The sequence below is a fragment of the Cetorhinus maximus genome, chromosome 4 (assembly GCF_964194155.1).
Source record: "Cetorhinus maximus chromosome 4, sCetMax3.hap1.1, whole genome shotgun sequence".
Classification (NCBI taxonomy): Eukaryota; Metazoa; Chordata; class Chondrichthyes; order Lamniformes; family Cetorhinidae; genus Cetorhinus; species Cetorhinus maximus.
Genome location: NC_135882.1, coordinates 38,776,322 through 38,798,018, shown reverse-complemented (window position 1 = coordinate 38,798,018; position 21,697 = coordinate 38,776,322). Strand labels below are relative to the sequence as shown.

The following is a 21,697-nucleotide window of genomic DNA, read 5'->3' as shown; positions in this document are numbered from 1 at the left end:
CATTTGCTGTAGGTCTGGGCGGTAAGGACGGCAGATTTCCTTCCCTAAAGGGTTTTTACAACAATCGACGTCATTAAACTTTTAATTCCAGATTTTTATTGAATTCAAATTCCACCATCTGCCATGGTGGGATATGAGCCCAGGTCTCCAGAGCATTATCCTGGGTCTCTGGATTACTAGTCCTTTACGCCTAGTATACCTTTTATGTACTATCCTGGCTTACATATTGCAAATGCAGACACACTCAGTTGTTTCCTGTTACCAGGTAGCATTGTACATGCTTCAGTGCAACAAGAAGTTGTGCTTGTACTGAATTTCTTGGATTCTTCGCTTATGTGTGCGAGGCAACTAGAAATTGGATGAACAGAGATCCAATTTTGAAGAAAGTTAGAGACCTTGTATTGCAAGGTTGATCAAATTCACCTGTATCAGAAGAGATGAGGCCATTCCATGCCAGAAAGAGTTAAGTTGTCAAGATGGAATCTTGTTGTGGGGATGCAAAGTCATTGTCCCTTCGCAAGGAAGAGAACCACTCTTAACAGAGCTTCACAGTGCGCATCCAGGCATACCGAAGAAGAAAATGCTTGTGTGAAGCTATGTCTGATGGCCAAGCATTGACCATTGAAAGCATGGTCAAGCACTCTCCATTGTCAGCAACAACAGAAATTACCTGTTTCAGCTCTACTGCATCTGTGGGAGTGGCCTGGTTAACCCTGGGTTAGACTACATATTGATTTATGTGGGACCATTCTCCGGTACCATGTTTTTGTTGATTTAAAGATGTGCATTCTAAATGGATGGATGTGTATGAAGTCAGATCATTAACATCGAGCGCAACTATCAAAAAGCTGCATCGTTGCTTTAGTATACATGGCCTACCGGAAATCGGCATTTCTGATAACGGTACAGTCTTTACCAGCACAGAGTTTGAAATTCATGAATTTAAATGGAATAAAACATGTTAAAACAGCCCCATAACATCCCTCATCAAATGCCTTAGCTGAGCGAGCTGTGCAAACTTTCAAATCTGCAATGAAGAGGTTATCAAAAGGTACTCGTGAAATTCGACTTTCCTGCTTTCTTCTCAGCTATCATGCAATGCTTCATTCGACTATCGGTTCAACACCATCTGAATTATTGATGAAACGCTGCCTACATACAAGGCTAAGTCTGGTGTTTCCACACTTAGAGGGGAAGGTGGAGAAGAATCAGAGTAATCAAAAATTGAATCACAATATTCATAGCAAAGCTCACAGATCCACTGTAGGAGACACAATATTTGTGCAGAATTTCAGAAGTGGACCTTGTTGGGTTCAAAGAACAAAGTACAGCACAGGAATAGGCCCTTCGGCCCTCCAAGCCTGCGCCGATCATATTGCCTGTCAAACTAAAACATTTTGCACTTCCGGGGTCCGTATCCCTCTATTCCCATCCTATTCATGTATTTGTCAAACTGCCTCTTAAACATCACTATCGTACCTGCTTCCACCACCTCCTCTGGCAGCGAATTCCAGACACTCACTACTCTGTGTATAATAAAAAAAAACTTGCCCCGCACATCTCCTCTATAGTTTTCTCCTCTCACCTTAAATCTATGTCTCCTAGTAATTGACTCTTCGACCCTGGGGAAAAAGCTTCTGACTATCTACTCTGTCCATGCCACTCATAATTTTGTAAACTTCTATCAAGTCGCCCTTCAATCTCCGTCACTCTAGTGAGAACATTGTCTCAGAAACTGATCCCTTATTCTCCTAGGTGGAAGTGGGAGACCAAAATTGTTCGAATAGCTGAGACGTTAAATGAATACATAGCATCTGTCTTTACCAAGCAATAAGATACTACCCAGGCCACAGTGAAAGAGGAGGTAATTAATATACTAGAAGGATTTAAAATTGATAGTGAGGAGGTATTAGATAGGTTGTCTATACTTAAAAGTTGATAAAGCTTCAGGACAGAATAAGATGCATTCAAGGACACTGAGGGAAGTGAGAGTGGAAATTCAGAAGCATTAGCCATAATTTTCCTTAGTCCCAGGGGTGATGACAGAGGACTAAAGGATTGCAAATGTTACACCTTTGTTCAAAAAAAGGGTGAAAAGATAAGCCCAGCAACTACAAGCCAGTCGGTTTAACTTCGGTGGTGAGGAAACTTCTAGAAACAATAATTCAGGACAAAATTAGTCACACAAACAAATGAGGTTAATCAAGGAAAGCAAGCATGGATTTGTAACAGGAAAATTGTATTTAATTAAATTGCTGGAACTTTTTGAAGAGAAGAGTTGATAAGGGCAATGCCGATGATTTGGTGTACATAGACTTCCAAAAGACATTTTATACAGTGCGCACAACAGACTTTGTGGGCAAGGTTATAGCTTATGGAATAAAAGGGACAGTAGCAACATGGATATGAAACACAGTGACAGGAAACAGAGAGGATGGTTAATGGATGTTTTTCGGCCTGGAGCACTGTTTATAACGGACTTCCCCAGGGGTTGGTGTTGGGACCTTTCCTCCTCTTGATGTATGTTATAGGGCACAATTTCAAAATTTGTGGATGATACAAAACTTGGAAGCAGTGTGAGTTGTGAGGAAGATGGTATAGAACAAGTTGGTGGAAAGGGTAGATAGGTGGCAGGTGAATTTCAAAGCATTTTTATAGGAAGAATATGAAGAGAGAATATGAAATAAAGAGTAAAAATCTAAAGGGGATGCAGGAGCAGAGGGACGTGTGTATGTGTGTTTATGTGCATAAGTCATTGAAGGTAGTAGGGCAGGTTGAGAACACGGCTAATAAAGCATGCAGTATCCAACACTTTAATAATAGGGACATAGGGTGCAAAAGTAAGGAGATTATGTGGAACTTGCATAAGACATTAGTTCGGCCTCAGCTAGGGTATTGCATCCCATCCTGGGCACTACACTTTAGGGAAAAATGTGAATGGATTGGAGTGAGTACAGAAAAGATTCATGAGAATGGTTCCAGGGATAAGGAACTTCAATTATGAAGACAGACTGGAGAAGTTGCGACTGTTTTCCTTAGGTATTCAAAATCATGAGTCTGGACAGAGTAGGTAGGGAGAAACTGTTTCCACTCATGAAATGGTCCAGAATAAGATAAGAGGATGCAGATATAAAATAATTAGCAAAAGCGACAAGGAAAATCATTTCACACAGCGAGTGGTTAAGGTCTAGAATGCACTGTCTGACAGTGTGCTGAAGGGATGTTCAAAGGGGAATTAGACTTGTCTGAAAAGGAGGAATTTGCATGGTTACAGGGAGAAAGCAGGGGTACGGCAGTACAAATTGCAGAAGGAGATTATTCAGCCGATCATGTTCGCAATGACTCTCCGAATAAGCACTGTAACAATTCTGTGATCAGAACTCTGCAATTGAGGGCATTACAGGTCACCCAACTTCTTAAGGAAAATTATTTCAGCATATCACAAAATTTTACTGGGACAGCACCTAAATGCCAGGATGAATTATACCAACCAATGGCAGACAGCAGCATTGTTCAATATGGGACCGATTGGGCTAATGTGGCTGTTTAACTGGTAGCTGGTGGTAATGTGTAATGAGACAGGATTAATAAATGGCCTCATATTAAAGGATCTTCTAGGCAAGAGTGATCATAACATTATGCAATTTCACATTCCGTTTGAGGGTTTGAAATTTGGTTCTGAAACTAGGGACTCAAATAAAAGCAATTACAAGGGTATGGAGAGAGATTTGGCTGAAGTAGACTGGGTAAATAGATTAAAAGGTAAGATGGTAGAGAAGCAGTGGCAGACATTTAAAGAGGTATTTCATAACTCTCAGCAAAGATATATTCCATTGAGAAACACAAGATTCTGAAAAGGGTGCAGTATCCATGGCTAACTAAGGAAGTTCAGGATGGTATCAAATTGAAAGAAAAGATGTACAATGCTGCAAAGATTACTGACAGGCCAGAAGATTGGGAAATTTTTAGAAATCACAAAAGCATGACTAAAAACTAAATAATGAGGGAAAATTGGAGTATGAGAGAAAACTAACAATAAACATAAAACAGACAAGAAAAGCGTTCACAAGCATATAAAAGGGGAAAAAAAGTAGCTGAAGTGTGTTTTGTTCCCTCCGAGGGTGAGACTATGGAATTAATAGTGGGAAATCCAGAAATGGCAGAGACGTTGAACAACCATTTTATATCTGTCTTCACAGTAGAAGACACAAAAAGTATTCCAAGAATCATTGAAAAATAGGGGGAAAAGGGGGGAACTTAAAACAATCACAATCACTGAAGAAAAAAGTACTAGGAAAACTAAGGCTGACAAGTCCCATGGACCTGATGGCTTGCATTCTAGGGTCTTAAAGGAAGTGGATGCAGGGATAGCGAATGCATTGGTTTTAATTTTGCAAAATTCTCTAGATTCCGGAAAGGTCCCAGTGGATTGGAAAATAGCAAATGTAGCACCACTATTCGAGAAAGCAGGAAACTACAGGTCAAGCCAATTAGTCTAACATCTGTCACTGGGAGAAAGTTGAAATCCATTATGCAGGAGGTAGTAGCAGAACATTTAGAGAATCATAATACAATCGACAGGGTTAACATGATTTTGTGATAGGGAAATCGTGTTTGACAAATTCATTGGGTGCAAAAAGTCTACAAACCGATATAGATAAAGTGAGTGGACTAAAATTTTTCAGTTAGAGTATAATGTAGCAAAATGTGAGGTTGTCCACTTTGACAGGGAGAATAGAAAAACAGAATATTGTTTAAATGGAGAGAGACAGCAAGATATTGCAGTACAGAGGAATCTGGCTATCCATGTACATGAATCACAAGAAGTTGGCATGCATGTAACTAGGAAGGCAAATGGCATGTTTGCCGTTATTGCAAGGGGGTGGATATGAAAGTACTTGCTATAAGTAAAAAGTCTTGCTATAACTGTATGGGGGGGGAGATTGGTGAGACCGCAGCTGAAGTACTGTGTACTGTTTTAGTCTCCTTACTTCAGGAGGGAAATACTTTATATTGGAAGCAGTTCAGAGAAGGTTCACTAGGCTGATTCCTGGGATTAAAGGGTTGTCCTATGAGGAAAGGCTGAGCCTATACACATTGGAGTTCAGAAGAGTGAGGGGTGATCTTATTGAAACACATAAGATTCTGAGGAGGCTTGACAAGAGGCTGAAAGGGCGTTTGCCCTTGTGGGAGAATCTAGAACTAGGGGACACAGTTTAAAAATAAGGGGTCTCCCATTTAAAATGAAGATGAGAAAGAATTTCACAAGAAACAGGAGCAGGAGTAGACCATAAGACTCTTCGAGCCTGTTCCGTCATTCAATATAATCATGGCTGATCTTGGGCTTCAATTCCACTTCCCTGCCTGCTCCCCATGTTTCTTGATTCCCTGAGAGACCAAAAATCTATCTATCTTAAATGTATTCAATGATGGAGCATCCACAGCCCTCTGGGGCAGAGAATTCCAAAGATTCACAGCCCTCTGAGGTAAGTAATTACCACTCATCCCAATCCTAAATGATCGGCCATTTATCCTAAGACTGTGCCCCAGTGTGTTAGATTCCATAACCAGTGGAAACAATCACTGTGTCTAACCTATCAAGCCCCTTCAGAATCTTGTATGTTTCAATGAGATTGCCTGTCATTCTTCTAAACGCTAGAGAAAATAGACCCATTTTTCTCAGCCTCTCTTGATAGGATAACCCCCTCAACCCAGGCACCAAATTAGTGAATCTTTGCTGTACCATCTCCAATGCAAGTATGTCCTTTCTTCAATGTGAGACCAAAAGTGCACACTATACTCCAAATGTGGTTTCATCAAAGCCCTGTACAACTCTAGCAAGACTTCTCTATTCCTGTACTCCAATCCCCCTGCAATAAAGGCCAACATGCCATTTGTCTTCCTAATTGCTTGCTGTATCGGCAAACGTTATGTTAAATTCTTGCATTCCTTGTACAAACACACCCGAGTCTCTTTGAACATCGACACTGACAAGTTTCTCACCTTTTTAAAAAAAAAATATGCAGCTCTTTTCTTTTGATCAAAGTGAATAACTTCACAATTCATTACATTATAATCCATCTTGTCCACTCACTTAATCTGTCTATATCTCTTTGCTGCCTCGGTGTCCTCCTATCCCTCGGATGACTGCAGGCAGATGTGCTTTAAAAGAAAAGTGTTTTTCTTTATTCTTTCATGGCTGGGCTGGTGGGGGGGGGGTGGGGGGCGTGTGTGTGTGTGGGGGGGGTTGGGGTGGGGGGGGGGGGGGGGTGGTATGTTGCCCATCCCTCATTGTCCTTGAACTGAATGGTCTGTTAGGCCTATTCAGTGAGGAGTTGTGGGTCTGGAGTCACATATAAGACAGGCCAAGTAAAGATGACAGACTTCCTTCCCTAAAGGATATTTTTGAACTAGATGGATTTTTAGAACAATCAATGATAGTTGTCATGGTCAACATTATTGAGACTAATGGACTAGCTTTATATTCCAGATTTATTAAATTAATTTAAATTTCACCAGCTGCTATAGTGGAATTTTAACCTATTCCCCAGTGCATTAGCCTGGGTCTCTGGATTACCAATTCAGTGATATTAGTCACTGTCTCCACTGTAATAACCCTCAAGAACAGAAAAATGAAAAGTTTACTTGTAGGTTTTTAAAAAAGATAAATGTTTATTATCTAACACGTGAAATTTATATGCAAAGCACCCACTCTCACAGGCACACAAGATTACAAATGAGGTAGCATGCAATTAGGTCTTAAACGTCCAAAAATTCACTGTCACCCTTGCTTCTTTCGAGATGAAGGATTGAAATGTTGCAGGCCTGTGATTTCTTTTTGGTCTACTGAAGAAATAGTGGTTGGACATTTAAGAAGATGGATTTGCAGTGGCTCACTGCTTACAGTGGCAGATTTCTTTGGCTTCACTCCAGCTGAGGTGTATTTGAACCTCTGCAGTGAAAATCTGATTTGGTTCTCAAATAGGCAGGTCAAGGCCAGCCTGAATTCTCTGCCACCTGATGGAATTTAGGCAGAGTCTTGTTCTTTTGCTGGTCTGGAATTCTTTCTTTTTCTGCCCCTGCTCCTGCAATGTGAAGAAAATATAAGAAACTTGGTTTATGTCACATGACCATAGTATCTGTTTTCCATTGTCCTCACAAGTGGTCTCTGACGACTTGGCCTTTGACACACAGTGGTGTTGGGGTTTTACCCACTTACACATTTTTGTGATAGAATGGAATTCTTCTCATCTCCATTCTTCGAATTCCAGTCTGAAGCCAAAACTTCTTCATGTCTGTTCCAAACAAGATTCTGTAACTATTTAGATAATGGTAACCACTAATCCACAGAAAAGGTTGTTTGCATTTTAATGCCTTCTCAATGAAATGTCCAAAAATGTGATCTTAAGGCCGTGTCCAGACGTGCAGGCTGGCTTCCAGGGCCTTATGTAACTCCATGTATATTGACATAAAACAAAAAAGTCACCTGACCTCTCTACCGTATCTTGTTTTAAAAGCAGTGTCCATTTTCCTTTAAGGTTCATTTCAAATCAATTTGTGAGACCATATCTGCGAGCATGACAAGCAATACCTTAATTAGAAAGAATGCATTTAAAAATGATTTGAAATGAGGGCTGATCTGCTGAGTCTAGTAGTCTCATACATTAAATAAGCATAATTAGTGGAGATTTTCTGATTCTATTGGCTAGAGGCAACACTTTGCAGTTTGTCTGCCAGCTAGTATTTGAATTTGATGGTATTCCTATTTACACGTGCTGATTGGGAGTAGTTATTCTGTTTTTAAGCCATCCATGCTGAAAATTTCTACTAGTTGGCAAAAACTTTTCAGGATGAAATTTGCTCTCAAAGAATTTTGACAAAAGTAAAGAGTGTCATGAACAATGAGAATCATCCCTTGTCAGTGTCACTGTTGGATGTGTTCAGGAAAATGGCTACAATCCCTCAGATGCAGGACAAATCAGTTCTTGATCTCAAATAAAAACAGAAAATGCTGGAAAAACTCAACAGGTCTGGCAGCATCTGTGGAGAGAGAAACAGAATTAACATTTCAAGTCCGTATGATTCCTCTTCCGAGCTAAAGAGACGTGATGCATTTTATACTGTTTAGGTGGGGGTGGAACAAGATAGAAGGTCAGGGATAGATGACAGCTAAGGAGAGATTGATGAAGATGCGATGGACACAAGACAATGGGAGTGTTAAAGGTAGTGGCAAAGAGTAAAGAAGGTGCTGATAGTGACTTCTAACTTGTTCCACCTGCTCCTCCCCCCCTTAAACAGTATAAAACCCATGATTTTTCTACTACTTCAGCTCTGAAGAAGAGTCATACGGACTCAAAATATTGGCCAGGATTTTCCGCGCCCCCCAGCGTTGGGCGTGTTTGGTAGTGTAAGCGGACAATATGTCACGATCGGCAGTGTGAAACCAGTTTGCGATCGTCCTCTCAGCCCACTGATGGTGGGCTGTATTTCCCGCCTTCGGACGTCAGGAACCTCATTGTAATACATCAGCATATCATTATAAGGCATCCCACAAGACTCATTCCCCCCCGGCTGGATTGTTCGCCCACATTGACGGGAAAACAGGCTGATGTGTTTCACAACAGCACATAAGCAACGTTCACCTGCTACTTCGCTCGCAACTTCAAGGTTTGTTTGCCTACCTTGCAAACTCACTCAGTCATCAGCGCCAGGTTTTACAGGTAGCACTCTATCACTTTTAGGGGGGCTCATGGGTAGGCCTCTACCTACCAGATCAGCCATATGTGGGTGGCTTTTCAATGGCTGCAGGGCTAGGACTTGCTTGGGGAAGGGGGAGATGTGGCCTCAGGCAAAGGAAGAGGCTGCAGGGCGAGGGCTGTACTGGGGAAGGAGGGTATCCCAGGGTGTGTGGGGTCACATGCTGATCTGTGCAAATGGACTCAAGATGGTGAGGGCTGAGGAGGCAGTCTGCAGAGGAGATGAGGCCAGATGGACATGTGAGGGTATGTGTGTGGGAATGGGGTGGTGATGTCCCTGGTGCTGGCAGTGAGTGAGGTGCCAGTGAATGTGTGATGGACTTGAGTGTGTGAGTTTAGAGTGATGAGATGGTTGCCATACCTGGCTACTTGGATGAGATCATTCATCCTCTATCTGCATTGGATGGCCAACCTCTTCTGTGCAGCATTGGCAATGACCACTGCTGCTATTGCCTATCAAGCCAGAATGGTAATGTAGCTGCCCCACCTGAGGCCAGAGTGGAGGTATTGGACATCCACATCCAAAAGGCACTTGAGGGCTGCAGTCTTCTTGCCTTTAGGGGCTATATCTTCTTTGCTACTGTCCTGGGCTGGAAGCACTGAGAGGTGTGTGGCAGCTGTACTTTAATTGTGGCGCCTGGCATGATGAAGCGGCGAGGTGATGGTGTGCCGGGTGAATGAGAGCCTGCCCGCCTTGGAAACAGTGTATTTCCTGGGAATGCATAAGTAATGTGGTGGGTTTAAGACATGGTGTGAAAACCCGCCATTGTGGCCAGCCCGACCACTACCGCACTTAGTGCAAATCTTGATTCTGCCCATTAACTCTGTTTCTCTCTCCACAGATGCTGCCAGACCTGAGCTTTTCCAGCCTTTTCTGTTTTATTTCAGATTTCCAGCATCTTCAGTATTTTGCTTTCATCTGAGTTCTTGAACTCATTTCTTCCCTTCTCTATAAGAACGTTTAAAGGAGTTTGATGAATGGATGAGGATATGCACTCAAGATGAGACTCAGTGATGGATTATTTCAATACATTGGAATAGTTTTAATACATTTTAATTAAGTTTATAGTTCAGGTGATTAGATGATTTTCTTTCTTTAATTTTTATTATTCATTTATACATAATTATTTTAATGAACGTGCAATGTACTCAAAATAAATTTCCATGTGGACAATAAAGTGAATTGAATTGAAACACACAAACTTAGTAACAACTGGTTCAAATATAAAAGGGTCAATTTTAACCCCAATTTATGCCCAATACGAGCTATGCTAATGGGGAATTAAGATGTCAAAGAGTTTGTGTCACATTCCTGATGCTTTCCCGTGCTCCACCAACTTAATTAAACTTCTGAACAACGAGTGCTGTCTGTCACAGCCAGATGGAGGTATACTTCAGACTTAAATGTCCTGGCTCAATGATGCCATTTAACGCAAAAGCTCAGGAGACCCAGATAGGACCAAACACAAAAACAGGCCCTGTTGACAGGAGAAGCCAGGAGGGGCTAAGGTAAGTATTTAAATTATCTTTCCTGCAGATTCATGCTTCTTGGTGCAACAAATAATCCTTGGCTGCCCCAGGTTTCTTCCCCACCTCTTGCAGCTGCTGTCAGCCTGGACCCCCTCGTAGATGATTTACCTTACTTAGAACTATTTCCTTCAGTCTTTGATGCTGTCTGGCTCCTAGCATGATTTCCAGCCCCAACTGCTGATCAGGCCATTGGTTTTGAACTCCATGGAGACAAATCTGAATTTTACACATGAGGACTTGGGGTTAGAAGGGCCTGGACCTCTCTCTTCAAGGAGTCATCAGGGGTTTCTTCCTGTCCATCCCAAATACACCGTAATTTCAAATTATGGCTAAAATTACAACCTCTAATTATCATGCAAAGATACAAAGATTCCAAACCTCCATCAGTATTCCCTGATATCATCAGAGAGTAGCTAAGGAGCACCTCTTCTGTTAAAATTAATAATTCCTAAATTTCCTTGAGGAATTTATGAATTGATGGTAACTCTAAAATAGTCTTGTTTAAAATGTAGTTGTTTCTAGGTTAAATCCAGGTTCAAATCCTATTTTAATATTAGTCAGCTGTTCATTTTACTAATTACTGCAAATGTTTTATACATTATTTATTACCCCATCGCTCATTTCTTTGTATCATATTAAGAGTGAGCATGCATAAATCGGTTACTTTTATCAAAATAAAAGATAGCTCAATGCAAAAGAAAGTTATTAATTTAAGTATTGTAGCCCCAATTGGGTTCATTTGTGAGTAAATGAGACACGTGAAACATTTTGTCTATCAGATGCTGGTCAATCTGTCATGCGCTTCCAGCAATTTATTGTAGAGCTGTGATTATTTTTTTGCTTCATCTGTTCAGCTTTCTAGAATATTCTTCAAAAGTAAGCATAGACTATGATTACAGTTTACTGTGAAGGTATCATTCCAACTGATTGACTGACTTGCTGCCGGTAATTCATTTGTTTAAAGTTCTTTTAAAATACAACACTGGTGGCTTTCTAAACGCGTCTTTGAAATTACCAGCCATTACAAATTGTCCAACTTTTGGAAATGCCAGAGACTCTGGTAGAACCTGCGCTTTAGTTCTGGAGATGCAAAAAAAGTCTTCAGGTCATAATTAGTGCTATGAAAGAGATTAATTGGAAGTGAGGAAAAGCCATGGAAACACAGCGTTGCCATGGCAACAACCGATGCTGGCTAAATAAGCCTGAGGTGAGACTCAGAGCAGTAGAGCAGAGAGATTCTCCTTCACTGAAGACAGCTGTCAGCTTTGTGTTCGTGAGTAGTTCTATATTGCAGAGTGCATGTGTTGTTAATTGAACTTATATTCCTAGCTAAAACTTTAAAACAGTGACAGTGATACAGTTAGCACAGAGCAGTAAAACCTAGCTATTGATAAAGCTTTTAAAAATGAGGTAAGTATAATTATCCTCATGATAAGGGTTTCAGTTATAGTACAAGCTCTGTTCAAAGGTTACAGAAGTTTACATCTAATTTTTCAAATTCTATTTCATACAATCTTGGAGGACAATCAAATTATATACTTTGCTAAGAATTATAAAGTGCATAGTTCATTCAGGAATGGATTGTGAACAAGCCATGTATTGTGAAGCAACGCAACTTTCTGCAAGGCCATGAAGACTTGCTTAGAAAGTGCTGTTTTGCCATGTACGGCGCTGTAATGGAAATCCGAGCTTGATTGTAATTAAATCATCCTTAAGTTAGCCAATTAGTTTTTCTCTTTCACACGTGAAAGAAGTTGCTTCAGTTCTTTTGCCAGTTACAATTCTTCTTTAACACCCAACAATTTTAAGTTTATTTTTTCATCAATAATTGAGCAGTTAGAGCTCAATGCATGGAGAAATAGGTGTCAGCGGCAAAGATTTTGCATTCAAATGTTACCGTAGTTGTATAGATATGTTAAACAAATTCCTTATTTCATGTAATTGATAATCTCTGTATTATGAGTTGGGATAAAGCTAGTATAACTGTACAAAAGCCACTGAGTGGGACCTGAGTGTGTCTTTTGCCAGGGTGTGGGGAATTTGAACAAGTTAATTGTCAATATGATGGTCTGGTTGAGCTAAAAGTAATTGCATTTTTTAGTTAGGGATACTAATGAAATATATGTAATTCTTAGGTTTGTCATTTCATTACCTCGTACAGTTTAATAATATTGAGTTGAATCTGGAAGCATAGGCTTAGCAATTTTTTAAAAAGTCTTGAGATGTGGGGGTCACTAACAAAACCAGTATTTATTGCCCATCCTTGTTGCCCAGAGTGTTGCTTTTACAATCAGTGCATTCTACTTAGTATCTTAAACATGGGCCAAAGAATTCAGAGGGGAAAATACTGGCTAAAGCTCAAACGGCACAGAGAATTATGCTGCGCAATCAGTGTCCATTCGTTGTGATGAAGGCAACATGTAAACTTCATGCTGCATACTAATTTAAGTGATAGTAGCATGTAGCTCAGGGCTAAGTGCGGTGCTGAGTGGCTGCACGCCTCAGCTGGAGACTCAAGTTCATGTAAAGCTAGCACCACTAAAAGCCAGCCTGAACTATTTAAAGCCACCCTGCAGCTCTTCAAGAGGAGATGCATTCTGGGAGCAGCAAGTGATGGAACTGTTTGTGGAAGAGTCTCTGAGCAGGGAGAAGAGTGAAAATGTAGGAACAGGGCAGAGTGTGCTCCAAAGTTCTGGGCCAATGGTGTAGGAGGTGGACAAGAGGAGAGAGGTTTCTTCCCACAGGGGACCAAGAGGCCTTCCAGATAGATGTTGAAAAGGCAATGGGAGCAGAAACCATCGCTGTCGATGCCAGTGGGGTAACTTCAATGACCTGGATGCAGTACAGGAAGAAGTTCAATTACCTCACACAAGTGATCGGTCAATGCATCTTCACATGCTGTATCCTTGCAAATGAAGCAGAAACCTCACACTACTACATTCACCATCCCACTTCACTCACCTCACCTTCACACACATAACAGTACTGCAAACCTCACTGCCAACTATTCAAGGCATATCGCCCAAACACATTACACCACGCTACAAACACCCTTTCCTCTCTCTAACTTGATATAGTGGTGTTCAACCCCAAGGCAGCAACATCTAACCAGCGGGGGCAGGCACTAAACATGCCCTCACCCTCTTGGATGGGGTGATGCTGGGAACAATTGGTGGGGTCATGACTGTATTCACGGTCAGTGCTGACATTGAAACTGAGAAGCTGACGCTATGTTCCTACCGAATCCACCTGCTCATATCCCACTACCCCTCATCCCACAATATCTTCTGACATACAAGCAGCAAATCGTGTACGCATGCACTGCTTGCTTTCATCCCTGCTGTCACTGCAACTCAACCCTTGTGTCTTTCTTCTTTCAGGTATGCAAGAATTGACACCGGATCGAATAATGCTGCAGGAGCATGAAGTGCAAAAGCAACAGGACACTGATGATAAAGAAATGATCTCTCATTCACAACCACTAGCTCAGATACTGACACCGTAGGAACTTTAGAGGCAACACAGAGGAAGGATTTGAGTGTGGTGAGTTTCCAGACATGAGTGTGCTGCAGTGAGGGCAGAGGCAAAAGGGTGACATGACCCTGTGGAGAGCAAGGTCACACACAAGTTCTGCTGCTGAGGAATGGGCAGTGGGTATACACGGTGAAATGCTTGGTTGCATTGGCAGTCAAGGATGAAGCAGGCCAGCACCAACCTGGTACAGGGCCTTGCTCAGAGCTTGGAGTCCATTCCTTCCAGTGTGGAAGTGGTGGCCAGCTTGACAGCACTTGTAGAACTGATCATGATGCAGCATCTGAATGCTAATGTATCAGCTTCCATTGCAGCACAAGTAAAAACCATTCAACATCTAAATGCTGCAGTGAAAGCTCAGACTTAGGTCATGAAACCTCAGTTTGTTACCATGAAAGTGCAGGTTGGTGCTATGTATGGAGCACAAACCTGTTGTCCTCTCTCAGGATGACAGCATTCATCCTCCCACCACTGCCATTTCACCAGTGCCTTGCTGTTGTGTCTCTGCCAGCCAGCCCAGAACAGCTGTCATCCATGTTGCAGTCTGAAGCCAGGCCTTCTAGGGCCAGAGTTGCTCGAGGATATCCTGCAAGCCATCTGCAGTCTCCTCAGTGTCAGCAACTTTCCACCAGCCACTGGGATAGCACATATTAAGTGCAAAGGCACCTTCACGCTAGGCATGGAGCGAATGCACAAAGGGTGACTGGTTGACATTTGTATGGAATATTGGATGGTTTGTTTGATAAAGTTGATTTGGAACACTTGTTTGGTGATAGCTTTTACTTCAACATTGTACACAAGGTGTTGTGACGATCAGTGACAAAGGGAAGGTAAGGTATGGGGACTGTTTTAAAATGGGGATTTTGGATTGTGCTCAATGGAATGAACCATGGTTGAATGAGGCAATCACTGACCACCCAGCAAGAAAAACAGTGTTGGTTGCTTCCTCCCTTCCTCTTTCTCCTACTCTTCAGCTGCTGGCTATATTCCTGGTGGCAAGGGCTGTGCCCTCATGATGTAGAGGTTATGCAGGGCATAACAGATCATGACGATCAAGAGATAATCTCTTGTGCAGCAGCATGGTTTCTCATTATATGCATGCTGGCTGTATATAGCTGAATAGCACAGCACAGTCATAAGCTAAGTGTTAAGCAGATAACCACTATTGTCCAGCAACCATCCTCTGCTTTCACTTGGTGGCTCAAATACTGAGGAAAGAGTGGATGTGGGCAGATAAATTCAACATGACTGCTGCTTAGTTAGTGGATATTCACCTGCTTGATGAACAGAACATGGTCAAACACATCAGACAGTAGAATCTTTGCGGTTGCATTTAGATCCAACACCTGTAAAGCCATTGTATACGGTCAATAGGACTGCACCATGTGAAAGCCCACTAACCTGGACATGCACACTCCACCTATTTTGCTCAGAGAGTTGACAATGAGCTCCCTCTCCTGCCATAAACAGTGTCAGTCACCTCCCTAATGCAACGGAGAGGCAAACTGGGAGATGTTATAGGCAAACTGCTCCAGCCTGGAAAGATCCCCAAAGCAAAGAAACTCAGGGCCACACGGTCACCTTCACAGCCACTGGTGCGCTCTCCTTGCTGAGGTCTTCCTGCAAAAGGTGGCAATTTCCTGTCAACACCTCCTTCATAAAACAGAATTGGTTTACACACTGCATCTAGTTTTGGGCAAGGTAAGTGCAATGTTGTAGGAAAACCCTGGTGGATAAGGTTGAGAGCCCCCCTCCTCCTCTTTCTCTTCCCTCTCTGAACAACTTGTCCTTTCCTGCCTCTGCTGCATTTCCCTCCAATGCTGCAGGCCAAGGGGGATGGTAACTATAACATCCATGACTGGGAGCAAGTGGCCTGTCTATAACCCTTGAAATCAAAACCAAGGCCTCCACCATGTGCAACAACACTTTCTGTTGACTTCGCCAATTTTAAATAACTCTGCAGACCACCAATACTTCTACAAACTCAGACAAAGCCTACTGCAATGAAGCATCAAGTACGCTGAGAGGGGTTGATAAACCCTTTAAATAGCAATGGAGGGGGGCGGTTCTTGCTGTTGCTGAACACGTGCTCAGTGATGTGTCTTAAAAGTGGGTGTTAGCTGGACCAGTCAGAGTGTAAATGGCAGTGCTGGCATCACAATCTACCTACACTGTATATTTTCACCACACTCTTCTAAAGTCCACACTGCTGACTTGCCCAAAATAGCGTTTAGTTCGGGTACTATTTTGGGACCAATACCAAAAAAAAGCACCAAACCTGTGCTGTGGTGCAAGACTTTGTGGCCAGAATGTTTATATGGACAGCCTCACGACAATAGAAAGGTCAAACTACATGGTTGATTATGATAAACAAGCAATTATGGTTAACACAAAAGTAATGGATTGGTACATATTTCCAATGCTAAATTAATCCGAGTCTTCATGAATTGGACCTTCATCCATAGTAATTAGATATACCAGTGACAACCTTTGCATAGATGCACTTCCTACCAACAAACATTACTTTCTGTTGTCATAATTCTTTGGTCGATAGGATGGTGATCGGGAGGAGGGGGAGGGAGGAGTTTGGTTATAAGGGTGGGGGGGTGTGAGGCGGAGTTGGTACACTTTCCTGTGTACTATTTCTAAATTGGAATGTTGTACCAACACATTAATAAAGAATAAGCTTACATTTATATCATGTTTTTTATGCCCTAAGAGCATCTCAAAGTGATTCATAACTACTTGAATACTGTTGAAGCCTGGTCATTGCTGTGTGCAACTTGGCTGTCTCACAATGAATTCCGAACAGTGACTATAACAATGAGATAAATGGTCAGAATACCTGTTTTTAGTGCAGAGAAAAATGTTGGCCAGGTTATCGCTACTATTTTTCAAATAGTAAAATGATATATTTTATGTCAATTTAAAAGAGAATATGAAGACAGGTATAGGCCAGAACTTTCCTTCCCCATTGGCGTCAGGTGTTATGGCAGGCATGAGCGGATGATATAGTGGGAAGGCCAAAAATCGGTTTCACAACGTCATGAAACCAGTTTGCAATCGTCCACTCCTCCCGTCAATGGTGGGCCGCGTTTCCTGCCACCGGATGCTGGGAACATCATTTTAATTCATCTGCATTTAATTATAATCATGGCCCACCAGAATCATCTCCCCATGTTGGATCATCTGGGCACGTTGCCTTGATTGCACGCTGGTATGTTTCACAACAGCATGCACCTGATGAGCTGAATATCTAAGGGAACTCGGACGTGAGCGCACACTAATGTTGCACAGCGCTCGTGAGGGCCGACCATTTGACTTTAAGGTTCAAGGTTGACGCATTCAGGCGAGGGCACAGGCAAGTCGCTTTTTCCCGGCCAGCTGAAAGTGCAGTGCTGGAGCATGGGCTGCACTGTGGTTGGGGCAAGTTGGGGGGGGGCCAATACGGTCTCATGGTAGTGCTCAAGCACATGCAGGTGGGGTGGGGGAGGGAAGCAGTCACGCATTAGGTAAACCTTGTATGAAGTGACCATTCCTCCGCAGCTGAAACAGTTCAGGCACAGCCACATTAACATGCTTGGAGTTGGGCCTCTAGCTTATCTGCCCACTCGAGCAACAGAGAGGCATGAAAGTGCCACCAAATGCTCCAGAGCTTTTTACCCTTAGGCACAGACTGCAAACTAATGAGTGGACTGTGGAACAATTGGACAAGTTGTACAATCTCCTTGCAAAAGCTGGTCATGGAGCAGTCACTGGTGGAGGTGCTCACAGCCCCTTACAATGTCAGACTTGGACCAGCCTCCCACATGGTTCAAGCTAACAGTGCAGCCTTGTAGCAGGGGTTAGGAGAATGCCTGAGCTGAGAGCACAGCATGCAGACAATGGGCGAAGCTGCCACCGATCGGTCAGATGGAGTGGGGTGGAGGTGGGTGTGGTTTTGGGCAGCCATGCAGCGCACTAAACTCTGGCCATCCAAGTGATGGCCAGCACTCTCCCGTATGCATTAAAGGGTCTTCAGACTTAACCAAGAGAAGTTCTTAGTACGCCCATGCTAACCCACATGTCTCTCTCTCATCCTGCAGAGGAGTACATCAGGAGCATGGAGTCTGGTGACTGAGCTGTATGCCTCGTGGCTTACAGAGAGCAGAGACAAAGGAAAAGAGAGCAATGGAGGTGCCTGGCTGGGCAGAGGGAGGAACAGTACCCTCAAGAAGGGGTGGCACCTAGCTAGACGCAGGGTCTACAGACGGTGCTTGTCATTCATGCAGACGACCGATAACCAGTGTCACTGAAGACTGCGCATATCCAGGGAACTGGTCGGTCACATCTGCCACCTGCTGCAGGATTTGGCGTAACGGGGATATGGCCAGTGGCTGTGAAAGTGACCACAGCACTCAATTTTTATGGCAGTGGCTCCTTTTAGGGAGCCCTCTGTCGGATATCGCAAGCCTCTACCCACAAATGCACCCAGAAGGTCATGGACGCCATATTGGCGAAGGCACACAACTTTGTGCATTTTGCCTGGGATTAGGAAAGCAAGAGTGTTGGGCTTTGCACAGATCTCAGGTATCCGATAGGTGCAGAGTGCCATTCACTGCACTTGTGTGATGCTCATATCTCGGTGGCAACAAGCAGTCAACTACATCAACTGCAAGGGCTTCCACTCGCTGAAAGTTCAGCTGGTGTGCAACCACCACAAATGCATCCTGCAGGTCTAGGGAGTTCCTAGGGAGTGTCCATGACTCCTACATCCTTAGCAGGTCTCAGATCCCTGACGTCTTCCAGGGTCCACAGAGGCTGCAGGGATGGCTCCTCGGGGACAAGGGCTACCTGCAGAGGACGTGGCTGGTGACACTCGTGCAGCGGCCTCAGAATGCAGAAGAGAGAAGGTACAATGAGGCTCATGCTGCAACTCGCACTTTGGTGGAGCAAACCATCAGAATGTTGAAAATGAAGTTCCGGAGCCACACCGTTGTCGCCTGCTGTGCCACTTCAGAACCTGATGCTGCAACGGCGGGAGAGGTGGCTGAGGAGAAGATAGAGGAGCTGTATGTCTCCTCTGATGAGGAGGGCGGTGACAGGGGATGAGGGTGAGGAGGTCCTCGAAGGTGTGGATGATGGCAATGAGACCATCGCACTGGCTAGATGAGGCAGGCGCACTCGGAAGGCCCTCATAGCCGCTAGGTTTGTGGAGGATGATGACATGCATTGGAAACACCATAGATCCTCACATAGCTTAGCAGAATGTCTGGCTGATGGCAGATCGCTTATGCTCTGAACAGGGTCATATCATGGAGATGCAGCAGGGAAACTTTAACTTCTCCTGATCTTTTGGCATCCTTCATAAGCTGAGCCCTTCAGGACCACACTGTCACCGGACACAGATGTTGATGAGATCAAACGTGTTAACATGAGAGGGGTGTGGGGCACCTATAGGGAGGAGGATCAGCAAGTGCACACCCTGGGGCCATCCCCCCAGGTGAGTCCAGCCCATTCGAACCCCCTCTTCCTGTGAGCCCAGCAGCTCCAGTTCCACAGGCGCTAGGCAGGTTGCACCAAGTACAGGGAAGAGGCCCTGGACTGAGATACCTGTCTTTATCTTGGGCAGGGACCAAGGTTTCATAGCTGAGTGACACAAACACTGCTCAACAGAATAAGAAGCCATAGGGAAAGAGACATTCATGAGAGTTTATTCACAATAGTGAACATGGTGTACATGTGATTAACACCCATGCCAGGCTGTACAACATCCACAGCAGAGGGGGAGGCAGCCTACTGGCTGCTACACCATGTCGATGATGATCTTGACGGGCGTCCTCGGAAAACCAAGACCAGGAGGGCCCCGGCCTGCATTCAGGGTGTGTGGCAGTGGCACTCTCCTCAACTGGAGCTGCTGGGGTCACAGGAAGAGGGGATGGGCTGGACATTCCTGCAGTCACCTGGGGCAATGGCTCCAAGCTGTGCACCTGCCAACCCTCCTTCCTATAGGTCCCCGAGAGCCCCTGGCTGATTCTTTGAGGACAAGGGGAAGTGAGATCGAGCTGCCCTGCACCCCTCTTACATTGCCACTGGTAGTCGAACTATGGCATCAGCGATAGAGTTCAGCCCGTGCAGCAGTGCAGAACCGATGTTCTGGACCAAGGTCTCCACTGCAATTGCCATCCTTTCAGTGTTGACTTTGATACTTTGGCATGCTGCCGCTATTACCTTAGCCTGAAGGTGGATGGATCCCTCGATTGTGCCTTGCAATATGAGGAGTGCAGCGGACATCCCTTTCTGATGTTCCTGAGCTTGCCTTTGCAGCTCCAGCAACTGAGGCTTGACAGAATCCAGAGGCTCCTCAACTCACTTGGACTCAGCAGATTTCTGGTTTCCAGCAGGTTCTGGTCTCCATCTGGTTCACTAATGTCCTTTAGAGAAGGAAACCTGTCGTCCTTGCCTGGTCTGGCCGACATGTGATTCCAGACCCACAACAGTATGGTTGCCTCTTAAATGCTCTCTGGAATGGCCTATCAAGCCACTCAGTTGTAACAAACTGCTACAAAGTCACAAAAAAAGGAATGAAACCAGACGGACCACCTGGCATTGACCCAGGCACTGGAAACGACAACAGCAATCTCAGCCCTATTGACCCTGCAAAGTCCTCCTTACTAACATCTGGGAGCTAGTGCCAAAATTGGGAGAGCTGTCTCACCGACTAGTCAATGGTCTGACATAGTCATCCTCACGGAATCAGATAATGTCTCAGACACCACCATCCCTAGGTATGTCCTGTCCCACTGGCTGGAGAGGCCCAGCAGAGGCGGTGGCACAGTGGAATACAGTTGGGAGGGAGTTGCCCTCTGAGTCCTCAACATCAACTCTGGAGCCCATGAAGTCTCATGGCATCAGGTCAAATGTGGGCAAGGAAACCTCCTGCTGATTACCATGTACTGCCCTCCCTCAGCAGATGGATCATTGCTCCTCTATGTTGAACACCGCTTGAAGGGAGCACTGAGGGTGGCAAGGGCGCAAAATGCACTCTGGGTGGCGGACTTCAATGTCCATCACCAAGAGTGGCACGGTAGCACCACTACTGACGGAGCTGGCTGATTCCTAAATGACATGGCTGCTAGACTGGGTCTGTGGCAGGTGGTGAGGGAACCAACAAGGGGCAAAAAAAAACATACTTGACCTCATCCTCACCAATCTGCCTGCTGCATGAATGGGAGAATGAGTGGTGGAGGGTGTGGGCGAGCGCTGTGATGGGTTTTCAAGAAGCGCATCATCAGATTCTTCTTCTGAGTTTTCTTCGGGGCTTGAGTCGAGGACCTTAGTCATGGACCCCTTGGCTGATTCCCAGGTGTGCCTGCAAAAGCAAGGAGAGATAATTACTGCATGGCAGGGGACTGTGGAACAGAACTGAATCAGCATGGTTGTCTGATGGATGTTTTACTTCTGGATCCTCACTTGGTTGAGCAGTGCCTACCTCACCATCAGCGCAGATCGCCGCCGGCCAGTTGGATAACTCTATTTTCAAAGTCTGTGAAAACCTTGATTTCAGACATTCCTCCACCAGTTTGAGACCTCTCCCTTTTGTTGTGCGCTAGCTTGTCCTGCATGAATACAGATGGAGCAAGTGTGAGCAAGACGCCTGCCAGGCCAGATAACAAGAACATAAGAACATAAGAAATAGGAGCAGAAGTAGGTCATTTGGCCCCTCGAGTCTGCCCCGCCATTCAATAAGATCATGGTTGATCTGCTTGTGCTTCAATTTCCATATTGCCATCTACCCTGGATAACCTTTGATTTTGTTGCCCAACAAGAATCTATCCACCTCTGCTTTAAAAATATTCAGTGACCCGCCTCCACCATCTTCTGAGGCAGAGAGTTCCAAA

At 44.2% G+C, this 21,697-nt stretch overlaps 1 protein-coding gene across 4 annotated transcripts in view; it reads left to right on the top strand.

The window, feature by feature from the left end:
* Window positions 1–21,697, top strand: part of ppp1r17 (protein phosphatase 1 regulatory subunit 17) — a 161,879-nt gene that overhangs the window by 89,138 nt on the left and 51,044 nt on the right. The window contains exon 1 of one of the 4 annotated variants that reach the window (XM_078539685.1): window positions 13,716–13,829. The exons of the other annotated variants lie outside the window; for them this stretch is intronic. The gene's annotated coding sequence lies outside the window, so the exon portion shown is untranslated. Of the gene's footprint in view, window positions 1–13,715; window positions 13,830–21,697 lie in introns of those variants that run through there. 4 annotated transcript variants of the gene reach the window in all.